Source organism: Mus musculus, chromosome Y, assembly GCF_000001635.26.
Source record: "Mus musculus strain C57BL/6J chromosome Y, GRCm38.p6 C57BL/6J".
Classification (NCBI taxonomy): Eukaryota; Metazoa; Chordata; class Mammalia; order Rodentia; family Muridae; genus Mus; species Mus musculus.
This window is the reverse complement of record NC_000087.7, coordinates 21,073,708-21,093,530: the sequence shown is the minus strand read 5'-3', so window position 1 is coordinate 21,093,530 and position 19,823 is coordinate 21,073,708.

Below are 19,823 nucleotides of genomic sequence, written 5' to 3'. Positions count from 1 at the left end.
CAATAAAATGTTATAAATATTATTTTAACACAAGCCTAAATTCGTGAAAAAGTTTTGTTTTCATATTTTAATTATTTACAGGTCGTTCTGTGCCATATAAAGTAAGGTAGAGAAGGAAAGGTGTTTTGGAGTCACTGACACACACATTTAACTGAGGTCTCTTTGCATAGTAACAAGATATACCCATCCACTATATCTGGGGAGTTTGCTTCAGGAACTCTAATGATATAAAGTCCTCAGGACTCTAGGCTAAGATAACAAAACACTGCATATAAGCTATGCAAGATAAGCTCTTGTATATTTTAATTATATTCATGTGTTTCTGCACACAGGTAATTTCAGAGGCTAGGGAAGGGCATAGTATGATTTGCTCCTTCACTCCCTAATTTATCTGCTTTTGATAGGGTTTCCTGCTGAGCTAATAGTGAGGCTGGCTTTCAGGAAGTCATATTCATCTTCCTGTCTCTGCCCCTCTAAAAATCCTAAGCACTGGTGTTGTAAGTAAATGAACACACACATGAATTTGCCCCTGGGCCATCACCTCTGATCCTTCTTTATTTTAAATAATCTCTGGATTACTTTTGCCCTTAATGTAATGAAACTGCTATACAAGGGTTTGTTATTTAGGAGATGGAAATATAAGTCGTCTGTATAGGTTCAGTACAGATATTGTATATTAAGAACTACATTCATTAATAACTTGAGAAATTCATACAATATATTTTGATGGAATTTACTTTCCAGTTCTCTTAATAACTCCTCCCGAACCAAAACCAGATCCATTTCCACCTAAATCCTCCTTCCAAATTCATGTCTCCTTTTCTCCCTTTTGATAAAACCCATTCAAATCAATTGTGTTGCCCATAAAATCTTGGATATGGGGCTACCAGTAGTGCCTGGCCAACCTATAACCTTCAAAGGGCATACCTTTGATGAAAACTGACTCTCCATCTTTTATTAACTGTCCATACCTTCTCAAATGGGGATGATGGATAGTGAGAACCTACAACTCATTGATGGAAGGCAGACTGGCCTGATTTTGTGCAGATAGAGACATACATTTTCTCAATGACATCTCTGTCTTACAAGATTTCCACTATCTCTTCATTGAGGGATCCTAAGACTCAGCTCCTCTACTTCTTGCCTCTTTCTGTGAGTATGTGTACGTGTACAAGTGTATCTATATTATAGATGTCTCATTTTACATCCAAGTCAACACATAGTGGTTTTTGCAATAAACAGCTGGCATTATTTCACATTAGGCAATATGCCTTGATGTAGATGGTGGGACTAAATACCACACTGAAACTGGAGATGGCTAGAAATCATCACAGTTGTTTGTAGTATAGGTGAAATTTACACTTTTGACCTAAACTTCTGGGTCCATCCTATGGCTTTAAGATGGATGGATAGGGGATCAAGACCCTTAACTTGCATTGCATTTTCCTTCTTCTTGAACTCATATTAAAAAAAAAAATGCTCATGGTGGTGATGATTCTGTTGGCCTGGACGTTCTGCTTTTGTAACTGCTAGACAGAGATACCCTTAAAGAGACAGATAGATCCTATCACATTTTGTAACATAAAGAATTGTGTGGTGAAATGGGTTTGCAATGTCAGTCGTGGGTCTTTGATGAAGATTTTGTTCCGAAGTACAATGTTCAAAGGTAGAACAATATATACAATCTGAAAAGTGATTGGACCCTGAGGGCTTTAATCAATGAGTTAATTGATTGATGGGTGTGCATGGAAGGGGTGAGGCACTTGTAAAGGAACATGGTCATTGGGAACATGTCTTGGAAGGTATTTATTGTCTTTGGTCGCTTCCTGTGTTGATGCTTACTGGCTGCTAATAAGTTGGACAACTGTGCTCCTTGATGCCTCTTTCATACTCTTGTGACCATGGACCCGTTTTCCTTGCTGCTAAGGCACATTGTAACAGTGATGAAAATGATTTACATGAATGTTTTTCACTAGTGATACTGACTTGTCTGGTCCAGAGTAACCATGGTTTAATTCTTTAAGCTTTTTTTCTGGAAGAATCATGCTAACATTAGACACAAAGTTACCAAGCAGTTGTACCTGGAAGATTCTGGCAGTGTATCTGTTGTCTGAGAAATAAAGAAATTTGCTGCTTCACACACTGGTCCTTTCACTGTATTCACTACTATATTTTAATAGATTGCAATATCATATGAAGTAGCAGAAAATGATGGGAAAATGGAACGGAGGTGAAAATGTGTTAAAATCATTAAATTACACACTTAAAAATAAAGGAATCAATGGATTTTTTAGTATAGAAAGGATACTTCAAAAAAGCTGCTGAAAAGTCTTGTCCAACTCATGGGAGATGGTATTTGTCATACCTCCTGTGATGTAGCTGTTAATAGTAGTGGGTTTATTACAGATGAATCAGACACTAATATAAGCATTAAGGGATAACTCTCAGTTGCCTCAGGAGAAAGAAATCAGGTAAAATTCATTGGATTTCCTGATGAGGATTTTTTTTTTGTCATAGCTTTGGTGGCAGGATATTGGACAGATTAGCAAGTCCCCCAATAAGTGTAACACACAGTAGAATGTGGGGATTGTGAGGCTATAGGAAATATTCAGTTCATGTCACATATTATTGAGTATCCTTGCTGATGGAGGTAGTCACCCTTCACTTATGTCATACATGGAAGTGTGTCTATGCAGGGGCAGAATGCAATAGATGGTGTTGAGTAATGTTTGTGTAGGTTATGGAGTAAGTTAAACATTACTGTGATGGAACATTATTTTTTCCCATCTTGACAATCTACAGTTACCTGAGAAGAGAGAACAATTGAACATCTGTCTCCAATCACTTAGTCATTAGGTAAGTCTATGGGTTATTTTCTAGTCTAATGATTGATGTGGGAGGGCCCATCACTGTGGCTAAGCTCATAAGTAGTCCTTAATAAATGGTAGCCCTTTAGGTTATATTTAAAAAAAAATAGCTGATCGAGCAATGGGAAAAGTGGTGGTTTGAATAATAAATCCCCTATAGACACATATATATGAATATTTCATTACCAGGAAGTGGCAGTGAGTTTAAAGATTAGAAGGAATACGAGAAGGTGTGGCTTCATTGGAGGATAGGTGTGTCAACAAGGATGAGTTTGAGTTTTCAAGAAGCCAATACAATGGCGGAATCTCTCTCTTTGCCTAAGGATCAATAGTTCTCTATTGCTCCAGTGATGGGGTACCTCCCATGATGATTGACCAATCTTCTGAAAATGTAACAAAGCCTCCAATTAAATGCTTTGTTTTCTAATAGTTGCCATAACGATGGTCAGGTGATTATGTTAGCCACTATCAGCAGACTTCGGAGACTAGTTTTCTCCTGAGTTTGAGTGTTCAGAGTACTCTCTGCAGGCAAGATCTCCTCTTGCAGAGAAGGGTCCCAGATATCTGGTGTTCGAACCTTCCTCCTGGCAGATGTTGTAATCCACTCACTAGAGGTACTAAGATCCCATGGAGAGTCCTGTGGGGACCTTTGGGGTGTCCACAGACTCTGCCCCCATGGTGCCCAGTGCTGTAATGGATTGGAAGGGACTTGTGACCCTGGTCAGGCCGGTTTATCTGCTTCCCTAATGAATGCAGTCTCAGGTCCTGCATGATAGGATTGGAGCAGAAGTGGTTTTCCATTCACAAAGGTCTTAAGATCTCGTGGATGTTTCTGTGAGGACCTTGGGGCTGTCCTCAGACTCCGTCCAACAAGTTGGCCAGGTGCTGGCACAGACCAGAGGGACTTGTGACCATTGTCAGGCCAGTTTTTCTGCTTCCCTAATTAATGCAGTCTCAGAACCTGTGAGATTGGATTGGAGCAGAGGTTGTGTTCCGTTCACCAGAGGTCTTATGATCCCATTTAGGGTCTTTTGGGGACCTTAAGCGTGTCTGCAGACTCAGAGCACAATATACCCTGGTGCTGACTTGTCACTCTCTCTCTTATGGTACACTTTCTCTGACTCCTTAAACAGATGTTGTAAAGATAATGTTTTCGGACTCTCTAGACGCTGTAACCTTTTCCTAATGTCAGAAGAATACTGCCCAATGGAAGCCATGACACCTGTCACCTGCTGGCACGCCGAAGTAGGGTCAAAGGTAGTGTAACACCTCTATACCTTTCAGAGGTATTCTAAAAACACTGCTGGGGGCTCCTTTTTCTCTTGTAGGATCTCTCTTACCTTGGACAAATTGGTGGGGCACCTGCCAGCTCCTTTCAGTTCTATTATCAGAGCCCAGCTGAAAATTGTCAATTGCTCCATATGGTCAGTCCTGTCAGGACATGTCAGAGGGAAGGCTGCATCCATTTCATTCAGAAGTTTTATTGGTAGTCAATTGGCCCCCAGCATGCTCTTTCTTTCCTCTCAGAATCCTCTCCTTCTCCTCTGTGGTGAAAGAATCAGTAGCTGCTGACAGTCATCCCAAGTAGGCTGAAGAGAGAATATGAGAGATTCCATTAGATTAGCAGGCTAGAGGGGTTTTCAAAGAAGGGAGGTATGATTAGCCTTCCAGTTATAGAGTTCAGAGGAGGAAAAGGGCCATTACTGAAGGGTCAGCAGTTGTCTGGGGCCTGCTGGAGGAGGGTCATAAGTACATAAAGGCAGTGCAATGGTTGAATCTGGTCACTCTGGGCTTCGAGCTCGCTGGCCTTGGGCTTTAGCAACTGGTCCCTCCCCAAATATCTAGTGGCACCCTGTTGAGAGTTCTTGGAGGGGACCAGTTGGGAATATGGGGGTGGGGTGCTATGCCATTTTGGAGGTTCTTCTAACTCTGGATAGATCTTGGGAGAAACCGAGGGCTGCAGTTCAACCTGTGCCAGTTTTAACTTTTATTTTTCACCTCTGGGTGGCAGAGGGCCAGGACTGGGGAGCCTGGATTATTCTTTTTAACCCAAGGCTTTAAACAGGATGGGAGAGGGGGGATCCTGTGCTAAATTTTTCTAGATGAGAATGTATGGCACGTAATCTGGCTGAGACCCTGGTCCCCTCTGTAAAACAACTTTAAGAGCTGAAAACAGAACCAAACAAAGAGTGCCCTCTAGTGGCCAACTATCATCAAAGCTGGCCATTCTGTAGATCAGAAAGTTCTCTAAAATCGATTTCAGACATCCACAGAGAGAATGTGAGTGTTAGTCTTAATTTCAGTCGAGTGATCAAAGGTCAGTCCAAGGGGCATGATAATAGTCGGTCCCATCATCAGAGTCACATACAGGGAAAAAAAAACATATACACAAAAAAGATTACAATAACCAAGACCAGGCCCCAATAAGATGGCCAAGAAAGCACACACTCACTTGGCACCCAGTAACAGAAACAGACAGCCGAGTGAGCACACTCTCACTTGGCACACTGATAGGAGATCTCCAGGTATCCCTAGAACTCCCTCAGAACTCCAGGGATGTCCCAAAGGGTGGCAGCCGGTTTCTCCTGACATGTCTGTCAGTAACCCTTTTCCATCTGAAAAAGGGAGTTCGTTGCTCTCACGAGCATTTACAACTGCAAACGGAGAATAGTGAATTCAAACAGAGCTGGCACAAATAGAGACAAAGATAGAGGAAAGTTATAGAAAAAGATAGAGACAAAGATACAGACAAAGATAGAATCCTACCTCCAAGCAGGGTCTCTGAGAATTGGGGTAGGCCACAAATCATGGTGGAGAAGCCCCCAAATGTAAGACCTCAGAAGCTGGGCCTCCTCTCAAGTCCCGGGATGAGCTGGCCAGCACCCCAATGACCCAAGAGAAAACCACAACTGATGCAAACTGCAAGAGGTTTTACTATTAGCTGGCTGATAACAAAGTCACTCTGCCTAGCAGGGCAGGGGAGTTTGACACCGAGCTGTGACAGTAAGGGGCTTTTAGCAGCTAGCTGGGGAATTGGGAGGAATTGGGAGGAGAGTTGGGTGGAGTTGGGAAATGTGGGCAAGGGAGTTCTTCTCTTCCTGATGTTCTTGGTGAAATTTACAAGGCAGGAGTGGGGCGTGAGTCCTTTCTAAATTTTTATCTCCTTGTCCTTGGCACAGGAAGGCAGGCATCTCTGGTTGAAAAGTATAGAAACAAAAAGCCTTTTTGCTGGCTATAGAGAACAAAGAGCTTCTTCCTAGCTGTATTTTCAGAGATCAGGGAAAACAAGCTTGGAAACGTCTAGGGGATTTACCTTCCTGCGAGATACACTTTAAGTTGGAGTCTCACCATAGGACATTTTTTCTACCACACAAAAAACTTTACACAGAAAATTATTTTAATTATTTTTAATGAATATATAATATTTGATTTGAACCATATGTCATATCCATATAAAATACATGGTAGAATTCCAAAAAAAAACTTGTAATATTTACTTTAAACAATTCATACATTTACACCCCACAGCACTTCTTCATAACTGTACTACCATTGCTGAGATCCTTCTTCTTCCCAAATGGTCCTTCTATTATTTTTATAATGGTTCTCCTTTTCTTTGTGTGTATATCTGGGAACATCTCATGCAGATGGTTGTATTGTACTAGTTGCTATGTTTTTGTGATCACAAGGTCTAAAGGACCACAATCTGGTCTTCAACTACACATATAAGAGCATCTGACCCTGAATTACTCTTTTTCCTGAATCTACTTCTCCAGTCAAGGGATCACAAACACCACTTTTGAAGTACTCTATTGAAATGGGAAAAAATTGAAAATATTACACCGTATCTTCATCTGTTTCTACCTGAGGTGATATATTCTCATCTTTGTCAAATGCTGGGCTCTGTACTATATGGACAACAGAAAATGGAAACATAATATGCTATATTAGTAAAAGGGAATAAAGTATTAATGATTTGAATTTCTCAGGAAATACTGCCCAGGTGAATTTTTGAAACAGCTTTTAGAAATGACATAATTACGTACATGAAATCCAGTATAGGCATAGATAAGAAGTAAGGTTTCCAAACTATAGGGCTAGTGAATATTTTTACCAATATTATAGAAAAAAAATCCCTAACTTAAAGAAAGATATGCTCATGAATAAACAAGGAGACTACAGAACGCCAAATTATTTGGACCAGAAAAAAATAATTTCTGCCATCATATAATAGTCAAAACACCAAATGCACAAAACAAAGAAAGAATATTAAAAGCAGTAAGGGAAAATGGTCAAGTAATATATAAAGCAAGATCTATCAGGATTACACATAACTTCTCCCCTGAGACTATGAAAGGAGAAAATCTAGGGCTGAAGTCATACAGAATGTAAGAGAGCAGAAATGCCAGCCAAGACATGAAGCAAAACTCTTTTAACATAGCTTGGGAAAACAAGGTATTCTGTGACAAAACAATATTTACACAATATCTTCCAATGCATCCAGCACATCAAACGATAATAAAGGGACAATTTCAATATAAAGAGGGAAATTACACTCGAGAAAAAAGAAGAAATTAAAGGTGAAGGAAACCTAAAAGAAGATAGCTACATGAACAAAATTCCAACTCTAATAACAAAAATAACAGGAAGCAACAAGGACTTTTCTTAGGATCTCTTAATATCAGTGGACTCAGTTCACCAGTAAAAAGGCATAGAATAAAAAAAAATGGATGTGTAAGCAATATTCAGCATACCAAAAACAAACACCAAGGACAAAGTCAGAAATTACCTCAGACTAAAAGGCTGGAAAAGAACTTTCCAAGCAAATGATCCGAAGAAATAAGGTGGAGCAGCCATTCTAATATCAAATAAAATTGACTTTCAACCAAAAGTTATTAAAATAGGCAAGGCGGGAAACGTCATATTCATTAAAGTTAATATTTACCAAGATGGACTCCCAAATCTAAACATATATACTCCAAATGCAATGACATCCACATTCATAAAAGAAACTTTAGTAAAGCTCAAAACTCACATTGTACCACACACAATAATATTGGAAGACTTCAACACCCCTCCCTCATTAATGGACAGATCCTGGAAACTAAATCTAAAAAGATACATGGTGAAACTTGCAGAATTTATGAAGCAAATACGTTTAGGTGATATCTATAGAACATTTTATCCTAAAACAAACGAATGTCCCTTCTCAGGACTTCACGATGCCTTCTCCAAAATTGACCATACACTCAGTCACATAACATGCCGCAACAGATATAAAATTATTGAAATAATTTTCTGCTTCCTATCAGATCACCACAGACTAACTTCAACAATAATATAAATAATTGAAAACGCACATACACGTGGAATGTGTACAACAATCTAGTCAGTGACAAAACAGTCAAGGAAGAAATATAGAACTAAATTAAAGACTTTTCAGAGTTTAATGAAAATGTAGCTACAACATACTGCAAGTTATGGAACACAATGAAAATAGCCCTAAGAGGAACACTCATAGCTCTCTCTGAATGCCTCTAAAAAAAACCGGAGAGAGGATATAGGAGTAGGTTGACATCACACCTTAACACTATAGAAGAAAAAGAAGCAAATTCACCCAAAAGGAGTTGAAGTCAGGAAATAATCAAACTCAGTGCTAAAATCAACCAAGTGGAAACAAAGGAACAATACAAAAATAATCAAACAAACTGGGAGCTTTTTCTTTGAGAAAATCAACAAGATAGATAAACCATTAGACAGACTAAATAAAGAACACAAGGACAGCATCCAATTTAGCAAAATCAGAAATGAAAAGGGAGAAATAACACCAGAAATTTAGTAAATTTTAAATATCATCAGATCCTACTATTCAAGGCTGTACTCAACAAAACTTGAAATTCTGGATAAAATGGACACTTATCTAGACAGATATCAGGTACCAAATTCAAATCAGGATCAGAGAAACCCTGCAATTACTTCTACCACTGTGAGGAGCCGCCCTCACGGTCACCAATACAAGATGGTGCTGACAACACCATTGTCAACATTGCTCATGGTGAGTACGCTCAGGCGTCAGGGTATCATTCCATTACCTGAGCCCTGCCACTCCAATGGCGTCATCAGGCTGATGGTGGCCAGACAATTCTGGTGATTCACATCTCCAACCGTATTTCTAACCATACTTTGCAACCTATATAAGGGAGGGGTTTTCTGCTCTCTGGGTCTCCTGTCTTGAAGCTGTTCATCTATCTCTGGAGATGAATTAAAGCTTTACTGCAGAAAGATCTGAGTGTCCTGCATGTGTTCTTGCTGGCGAGATGGTAGCGCAGGTCATCCGGTGCCATAAAGCCAGGATCAACATCGCTGGCATTGAGGAGAACCCCTGGAAATGGGGTGGATTCAGAACTGCAGGGAAAAGGTAAGTTTGGAGAGGTATGTCTCATCGTGACCCTCTTATCCCTATTGATTTCGGTCTTAATCTAGATGCACCCTAGGAAGGGGCAGTAGAAGCTCTAGTCTTGGTTGCCTTGGCCCTCATTCTGTTTCTTATTCTGTCCATCGAGGCTGGTGCTGAAATTTGAGGTCCATCGAGGCTGGTGCTGAAAAATGAGGTGTTGTCAGTCCGACGTAGATAAGTGGCAGCACTGAGGTATCTTCTAAGCCTTCCGTAGACAAGGGAACAGAGCACTGTGTTTACTTTCGCTTTGCTTAAGGAGTACTATAAATGGGGTGTAGATCGGAGCAGGGACTCACTCTATCATGGCCTCCTCACAGGCAGTGATCACTGCATTACAGGCAGGTTGCCTCCAGTACACTGCAGAACTTTGTTAAGGAAGTGGATCGCATTTCTCCCTGGTATTCTTGTTCGGGGTCTCTAACTGTAGCCTTATGTAGTAAGCTAGGAAGTGACCTTGACCTTAAGCATGAAGAGGGAGACTTACGCCTGGGCACCAAGGCATTTGCAAGCTGATATAAAACTGTCTAGAGGATGAAACCTGCCAAACAGCCAATGTGGAGGGACAGGGAATACTAGAAGAGGTTCAGGACAGTATGTCAGAAACCTAACAGAATGAGAGAATGGGAGCTCGAAAAAAGAAAGACATGTCTAAGAAAAAGGGCCCTCCCAGGGATTCAGAAGGAAGGGGAGAGAGAAAAGAGGGCAGTAAAACTGATCCTCTACTAAGAAAAAGCCACACATGTAATTCAACTTTGCCTTGAAGCTTGGAGTGCTTGGGGACAAACCAAATTTCTTAGAACAGATAATGGACTGGCCTACACCTCTCAAAATTTTCAACAATTCTGTCTACAGAGGAATTTAACTTATTTAACTGGTTTGCCATACAGGGACAAGGCATTGTGGAACATGCCCACCACACTGTTAAAACTTACCTTATCAAAAAGAAAGGGTGAGTCGATGAGGCTCTTACCCTTAACACTGAGAGTGGACATCTCCATGGTACTCTTTACTCTTAATTTTTTGAATATTGATGAGCAAGGCCACACTGCAGCTGATCATCACTGTTCAGAACCAAACAGATCTAGAGAAATTATCAAATGGAAAGTTGTCTTAACTGGAAAATGTAGAGGCCTGCATCCTATTTTAATAAGATCCAAAGGAGTTATTTGTGTCTTTCCACAGGAAGAAGACAATCCCCTTTGGGTTCCAGAATGCCTCATCTGAAGGATCTCCCCTTCAGAAGATGTGGACAAAAGAGGGAATTCTGGAAACAACGATGGATAATGACCCTTCTACTGGAGATCATGGTTCCTAGTATATCGGGGGAATTGTGTTGGGGTATTATGTCTAGCATTCTGTTCATGCCTGTCATGCACAGTGGACAAGTTTTTCCACATTTCTTTACTACTGATAGGGAGCTGGGACTTGCCTTTTTACCATTAGATGGACAAATTCAGGTTCTGATGGAAAACAGAACTTCTCCCTCAAAGGAAGCCTGTGCTTTGTAATGATCTCTGAATTGAAAGACCAACGCCAGTGTATATCCTTCTAAAATCAATCAGTGGCCTGGTTGAAAGCAGCTGCTTGGGGAACCCACTCTGAAATATTAGCCAATGCCTTGATAATCCAAGGCTGGAGGCCTAGTCATAAATCCAGGAAAGCACTGCCCCAGCAACCCAGAATGGCACCCTTTTGTAAAGGAAGATCCTCAGAGGACTCCATGCTTCCTTGGACTGGGTGCCAGGCCAGAAAAACCTTTTGGGTGGTTGAAGGATTTTTTTTTCCTTTTCCCCACATGTAAGTGTAGAGATTAATGAAATCCTTGCTGGACATGATTTTAACTTCATGGATTCTGATCGGGCAGATGCTAACCCTTTTGATCAATGGTTACTTTGTGGGGTTAATGAGAGCTGTACCGATCTTTCACCTATGGCCATGATTGAAGGTGGATATAGTGAAAAGGGCCAAATGGGTTTTGAGTGGTAGGGCACTTTGAGTGCTGGTTTGGGGTCATTCGATCACTCCTCCTCTAATACTAAATATAAAGCATTTAAAAGGGTGAATTATACTGTCACCCCGGTTTGTGTTTGGCCCCCTTTCTGTGGGTGGTAAGTAATAAAAGTTTAAATAATAATCAATTAGAGTTAGATTGCTTGCTTAATCAAAGTTTCTATACCCTGTGTTGGGATGCTACTAAGTATCCCTTTGCTTTGGTTACTCATGTGCCTAGATTTGTTCCAGTTCCTGTGGAAGCCTCTAGAATTTAAGCTTTTTTAGAGAAAAGAGAGATTTTGGAATCTCTGCTATTATAGTTGGCTTGGTAGCAATAGCAGCAATAGCTGCCTCTGTCACTGTTTCGGCCCTTGCCTTGTCTGCTACGGTTCAGACAACGCAAACTATAAAATGACCTTTCGGCAAGAGTGACATTGGCCCTGAACAGCCAGACCATGGCCAACTCCCAGATACAGAGAGGCCTCATGTTGGTAAACCAACGGATCGATCTGGTCCAAGAGCAGGTGTATATTCTTTGGCAAATGCCTCAGCTGGGTTGCAAACATAAGCTGCCTAGCGTCTGTATCACCTTACTACAATTTCAGAATTTTACAAGAGCAGCTAACCTGTAAAAGGCTTTGTCTTGTTATTTGTTACAGAATTGGACCATAGAATTTGAACAGACACTCCAGGAGCTGAGGATCACCATCTTATAAGTCGATTCGACATGTCTTGACCTGTAATTGATGGAAGGATTTTCTACCTGGATTTCTGCAGCATTCTCCTACTTCAAGCAATGGGTGGGGGTGGTTTGTTTGGAGTGGCTGTGTACAGTGGAGTACTGCTCCTACTATGGATGATCTGCAAACTTAAATCCCAAACAAGGAGGGACAGGATGGTAGTAACCCAGGCACTTGTTGCTTTGGAGCAGGGTGTTTCCCCCAATATATGAATATCGATGATGCTCAAGCAATAAGGTTGCTGGACATCCAGCTCCACAAAACCCTGAGGCGAGTCTTGCTGCATGGGTTGGAGCGGGTGTGCTTTAACAGCCCAGGAGAGTTTTGGGGCTAAGCACTGCACTGGAATGGCGTTGTGGTGTAATTTGAGCTTCTTTCTGGGAGATATGTCATCTTTCAAGAAGGTTGAGTGTCCTAGTGTCCTTCCCCCAGGAAAAACGACAGGGGAGCTGACCAAGACCCCTCTGGGTGACGAGCCTGGGAGGAGGTTTTGTGTAAGGCCCCTATGCTTGCACACTCGGAATTTGACCTCTATCTCCACTCTCCATACTGTGTGGCCTGTTGCTTCTAACATAAAAAAAAGGGTGAGATGTGAGGAGCCGTCCTCACGGCCACCATTACAAGATGGTGCTCACAACACCATTGTCACTATTGCTCGTGGTGAGTGTGCACAGGCATCGGGGTATCTTTCCATTACCTGAGCCCTGTCTCTCCAATGGCATCATCAGGCTGATGGTGGGCAGACAATTCCGGTGGTGCACGTCTCCAACCATACTTCTAACTGTCTTCACAGCCTATATAAGGGAGGGGTTTTCTGCTCTCTGGGTCTCTTGTCCTGAAGCTGATCATCTATCTCTCGAGATGCCTTAAAGCTTTACTGCAGAAGGATCCGAGTGTCCTGTGGGCATTCTTTCTGGCAAGACTGTAGTGTGGGTCATAACACCCCTAAAGAATTAGAAGCAATCGTTAATAGTCTCCCAACCAAAAATAAGCCCAGGGTCTGATGGGTTTAGTTCAGAATTCTATCAGATATTCATGGAGACCTAATACCAATACTCCTCAAACTATTATGCAAAATTAAAAGAGAAGGAACACTATTTAGTATGTTCTATGAAGCAAGATTACAACTATACAAAACCTAATGGAGAAAGGAAACTTTATTCCAATTTCCATTATGAATATCGATGCAAAAATACTAAATAAAATCCTTTCAAAATGCGTCCGAGAATACATCAAAAGGATAAACCATCATGACCTAGTTGGCCTCCTTCTTATGATTCAGGGAGAGTTTAATATCGAAAATCCATCAATTAAATCCATTATAGAAAAAACAAAACAAAAACAAAAACAAAACAAAAAAAACTCAAGTACAAAAACCCCATGATTATTCGATTAGATGCTGAGCAAATAGTTGGATAAATACAATGGCCATTCATAATAAGTCCAGGAAAGACCAGGAATTCAAGGCATACACCTAAAAAAAATAAAAAGAAGGAGAAGAAAAGAAAAGAAAAGAAAAGAAAAGAAAAGAAAAGAAAAGAAAAGAAAAGAAAAGAAAAGAAGGCCCAGGATTTAACTTTAATCTAAATGGTCAGAAACAAGAAGGAATCCCACTAAAATCTGGGACTGGACAAGGCTGCCCACTTTCTCCCTACCTATTTAATAGAGTACTTGAAATACTAGCCAGAGCAATTACACAAAAAAACAAAACAAAACAAAACAAAACAAAACAACAACAACAACAAAAAAAACAAAACATAACAAAACGAAAACAGATGAATACAAATTGGAAAGGAAGAAGTCAAAATTTCTCTATTTCCAGAAGATATGATAGCATGTATCTATGACCCCAAAATTACAACAGAGAAAACCTAATCCTGATACACATTTTCAGCTTAGGAGCTGAATTTAGAATAAATTTAAACATAACAGTGGAATTTCTCTGCAGAAAAGACACATAGTATGAGAAAGAAATTAGGAAAAAACGTGCTTCATAGTAGTCACAAATAATATAAAATTCCTTGGTGTGACTCTGAGAAAGTGAAATATATGTATGATAAACACTTCAAGATTCTTCAAGAAAGAAATCAAAGAAGATCTCTGAAGATGGTAAAATCTCCCATGCTAATGATTTGGCAGGATTAATATAGTAAAAATGGCTATCTTTCAAAAAGCAATCTGATATGCATTGCAATCACCATCAAAACTCCAACTCATTTCTTCACTGAGTTAGAAAGGGCAATTTGCAAATTCATCTTGAAAAAAAAAACCTACTATATCCAAAACTATATTCAACAATAGAAGAATGTCTTTTGTAATCACCATGCCTGACCTCAAGCTGTACTACAGAGCAATTATGATAAAAACTTCATGGTACAGGAATAGTGTTAGACAGGTAGATAAATGGAACAGAACTGAAGACAGAGAAATGAACCCAAACTCATGTGGTCACATGATCTTTTACAAAGGAGATAAAACCACCCAGTGGAAAGAAAATGGCATTTTCAAAAAATGGTGCTGGCTCAACTGGCAGTTAGCATATTGAGGAAAGCAAATTGATCTGTTCTCATCTCCTTGTACAATGCTCAAGTCTAATTGGATCAAGGAACTGCACATAAAACCAGAGACACTGAAACTTATAGAGGAGAAAGTGTGGAAGAGCCTCGAAGACAAGGTTAAATGGGGAATATTCCTGAACAAAACAGCAATGGCTGTTATTATAAGATTAAAAATAGACAAATGGGACCTCAAAAATTGCAAAACTTCTGTAAGGCAAGGGGCACTATCATTAGAACAAATCGGGGAAAAAGTCTTTATCAATGCTAAATCAGATAAGGGACTAATATTCAATATATACAAAGAACTCAAGAAGCTGGATTCCAGAAAATCAGATAACACTATTTTAAAAAATGGGGACGGTTCTAAACAAAGAATTCTAAATTAAGAAACACTGAATGGCTGAGAAGCACCTCATAAATGTTCAAAATCCTTAATCATCAGGGAACAGAAAGTCAAAATAACCCTAAGATTCCACCTCACAGAGTCAGAATGGCTAAGATCTAAAACTCAGATGACAATAGTTGCTGGTGGGTATGTGATGAAGTAGGAACACTCCTCCATTGCTTGTGGAATTGCAAGTTGGTACTACCACTCTGGAAAGCAGATGGGGTTTCCTCGGAAAAGTGGTAATAGTTCTACTGAAGATCCAGCAATAGTCCTCCTTGGCATATATCCAGAAGATATTCCAATTTGTAATAAGGATACATGCATCACTATGTTCATAGCATCCTTATTTATAATAGCAAGAAGCTGAAAATAAACCTGATGCCTGTCTTCAGAGGAATGAATACAGAAAATATAGTACATTTACATAATGAAATACTACATCACTATTAAAATCAATGAATTCATGAAATTCTTAGACAAATGGATGGATCTGGATGATATGTTCCTAAGTGAGATAACTCAATCACAAAAGAAAGCACATGATATATACTCACTGATAAGTGGATATTATCCTTGAAGCTCAGAAAAAAACAAGGTAAAATTTGCAAAACCCATGAAACTCAACAAGAAGGAAGACCAAAGTGTGGATATGTCGTTCCTTCTCAGAATTGGGAACAAAAGATCCATGGAAAGAGTTACAGAGAAAAAGTTTGGAACTAAGACTGAAGGAATCCAGACACTGCTTCATTCTGTGATCCATACCATAAACAACTACAAAACCCAGATACTGTTGAACAGCCAAACAAGAGCTTAGGGACAGGAGACTGATATAGTTGTCTCCTGAGACGATCTGCCATTTCCTGTCAAATACAGAAGTGGATGCTCAAAGAAATCCATTGGACTGAGCACAGGGTCCCTAATTATGGAGCTAGAGAAAGTACACAAGGAACATTCTATGAGGAAAAACAACTAACAAGTACTCCCAGAGTTCCCTGAGATTAAATCTCCAATCAAAGTAAACATAAGTTGTGACTTATGCCTACAGCTGCATATGTAGCAGAGGATGGACTAGTATGTCATCAATGGGAGGAGAGACACTTGTTCTTGTAAAGTTCCTATGACCAAGTTTTGGGAATGCCTGGGCCAGGAATTGGGAGTAAGTGTGTTGGAAAGCAGGGATAGAGGGGAGAGGACTGGGATTTTTGGAGGGGAAAACAGAAAAGGGAATAACATTTGAAATGTAAAAAAAAGAAAAAAAAGAAAATAAATAATAAAAAAAAAGAATGAAATAAATTATTTGTAATGTTCTTGAAATAAATTCAAGTTTTGCAAACATATTATTGGAACAATTTTCAGGTATTTTCCGGTGGCAAAATCATAAAAAGTTATTTTTTATCAACATATTGTGACTACAATGTCAAGAGTAGTTATATGTGTTGCTAAAACTCGAGTATAGGAATATATAGAAATAGATAGATAGGTAAAATTTCAAATGAACTATATAAAATCTCTGAGAAAAGACTTCTTCCATTTCAGGTGACTAGGTAAAAGTCTAGTGAACTGCACAACACACAATTAATACCCAACACTGAATATGCAGTAACCTTCAGAAAGAGACTCCTCCGAAATATTTATGTCATCTTCTTCATCATCAAAGTCCAAAAGTAATAAGTAATCTTCCTTTGGAATCACCATTATTTTCTTAAGAGCCATTCTTCTCTTAAAATCTATAATGTCTTCTTAGTTAAAAAAAAAGGAAAAATAAATAAATATGATCTTCCTCCTTCATTTAACCCTCAGAAGCCGTAGGAAATGCAGATCGGGAGGTTTTTCCTCACATAGTGGCCTCTTGCGACTGAGATTTCCTTCCAGTCACACATCCTTTAACAGTCCAATAACCCTAATCAGAGCTGGTTATCTCTTCCAGGTCATTCAGAAGTGAACTCCTTCACAACCGCACCTTTCCTTGCTTGTCTGCTCAATGGGAAAAACAAACAAACACACAAACAAACAAACAAACAAAAACAAAAACAAAAACAAAAAACAAAACAAAAATAAAACAAATAAAAAACAAAACAATAACAAAAATAAAAAACAAAACAAAATCAAACAAACAAACAAACAAATAAATAAAACGTTATCAGGAGAGACCCACATGTCTCTGAGGACCCTTTGTGATGCCAGATGGAGAAAACAGGTCTCATCCAGGGATTTCACCCTTTGGCTGAATATACCCTGTGTATGCTGTCATGGAGTACCAGGCACCATTGATTAGAAGGGAGGTCTCAGGAGGTGGAAATGAGCTACCATCTTTAAGACAAATGATTTCCAGTTTCTAGGTTGATAAGCATTTGCAGACTTGAAAAAACATGAACAAATGTGTAACATGAAAGTACTGGAAATGGCACTACTAATTTCAACTGTAATATTTTTTGTTATTTATTTATGTGCATAAAAATTAAAATGTGTGTACTTTTTCTGTATGTACATACCCACAACAGAACAGTCCATGCTGTCCTAATAGATCAGAAGAGAACATCCAGATTCACTACAATCCCTGGTAAACTCCCACCTCCACCTTCCTAGTACTGAGCTTGATTACAAGAGTGTGCTAGGATGTGCAGGCCCTCTCTCCCTCACTTATGTGCTTGGATGCCCAGCCCCTTTTTCTCCCTTATGTGCTAGAGTGCTCAGGACCTCTCTCTCACCTATGTGCTATGCCCTCTCTCACTTCTGTGCTAGTCTGCTCATGCCCTCTCTCTCACTTATGCCTCTATAGCCTACAGAGGCTAAAAGAGAGCAGTGATTCTCTAAAACTGTAGCTGTGCATAAATTGTAAGCCACTATGTGGGTGCATTGTGCCCGATCCTCTTCATAGAACAGGTGCTTTTTGTTTGTTTGTTTGTTTGATTTTTGAGAGAGGGTTTCTCTGTGTAGACCTGGCTGTCTTGGAAATCACTCTGTATACCAAGCTGGTCTCAGACTCAGACATTCTTGGCCTCTGCCAACCAAGTGATAGGATTAAAGACATAAAGCACCACTGCCCAAACAACAGTTGCTCTTATCAGCTAATTTTCCACTTTTCAACTAATCTAGTGTGTACTTCATGTATCTTTAGGGCATTTCTCCCATTTACTTTCAAGGTGGAGGGTGTTTCCACCAGAACAGGGACCCAAAGTGGGATCCGTGGCACCATTGCATGGGTGTTTATTGTTACATGCCAACATTGAGAAATCCATCAAGAATCATTGGAACAGACTTCAAATGAATCACGTGAAAGAATATAAACAAGAAAGGGGGTAAACACAGACTGGGGGAGATGTATAATTAATCTGGTTTACCAAAGTTTTATTGAACCCAGTGATCTCTACTCTGATATTAGTATGTCCATAAGAGTCCTGGGAGGCATCATGTATTCCCCAGTGCTGAGCAAATCTTGAGATGCCAGTAAAAGAAGCCTTTACAACTGCTCCTCCCTGGATAAAAATCAAAGGATTGAAATCTGTACAATTGCCATTGACTCCTCAAAGCACCCACTTGTGAAAGGAATGCATTCTAAAGTCCTGAATGAAAAATCTCTTTTTCATAAAAAATTCATTCTTTGGGTCATCTGTCATGTTGGAAGAAAAGGAAAATGTTTTACTCTGATCTGCCCAACAAGTGATGGAGGATCGACAATCAGACCAAGGCAGGATCAGACCTTCATCTTCCAAGACACAATGAGGGGCTATTTTTGGTTGGTGGGGACGTTCTTTGTCTGAAATGTTAGGTGGTACAAATGTACCATTAACCCAAATTGCATCCTGCCAAAAGGTCCGATTTGTAAAGGTTATATCTACATTAGAAGTATCTTAGGTTGTGCTCACCCAACCTCCTCGGTGCTCATTAAACCTCCCTAAAGCTCAGGCTGGGAGGTTGATACAATGTCCTTGTCCATTATTTTGAAAACATAAAAAACCCTGTTCTAGTAAGGAGTGATTTTCTCCTAATGATAATAACGAGTTGGATCATAGGGTAAATATGGCAAATCTACTGTTTTATTAGTAGTAAAGAATTTTGGAAAAACTATAGTATCATGGCGAACTGACATTGGTTTAGGGAAAGTCGAGAGAATAGCACATATCTGTTCACCCATTATACTAGGAACCTGAGACAAGTTCAGCATTGTCAGGATCAGGAACAGTCCTCAGGAGGTCAGCATTTTTGCACCATCCTTGATGAATATCCTGCTGGTGAGTCAATCCAGAAGCAAAAATGGGTTGTCTTCACTCTGTGGAAAAACACAAACAGCTCCCCGGGATCTGATTAAGATAGGATCCGGGCCTTTCCAGAGACTAGTTAAAACATCCTTCCGTTTGACCATTTCTTTTGGTCTATCAGGGTCTGAGCTATGTCGCTCAGCTGCAGAACGTCCCTGCTCGTCAAGGTTCAAAAAATTAAGTGTAAAGAGTGACATAGATACTGCTACTCTTGGCACTGAGGGCAGAGTCTCATCAACTCCCCCTTTTTGTTTTATAAGATAAGACTTGAGTGTGTGGTGGGCACATTCCACAATGCCTTGTCCTTGAGTATTATAAGGAAGGCCAGTCAAGTGAGTGACATCCATTTAATGACAAAATTGTTGAAATTTAGTAGAAGTATATGCTACTCCATTAACCGTTTTAAGAATTGTGGCCTTGCCCCAGCACTCCACACTTCTAGGCAGTGCTGTATAACATGAGAGGCTTTTTCCCCTGTTAAAGGTGTGGCAAACATTACAGCATTGCAGGTGTCAAAGGAAACATGTAAGTACTGATTTCTCTCAAAGGAGGAAATATGAGT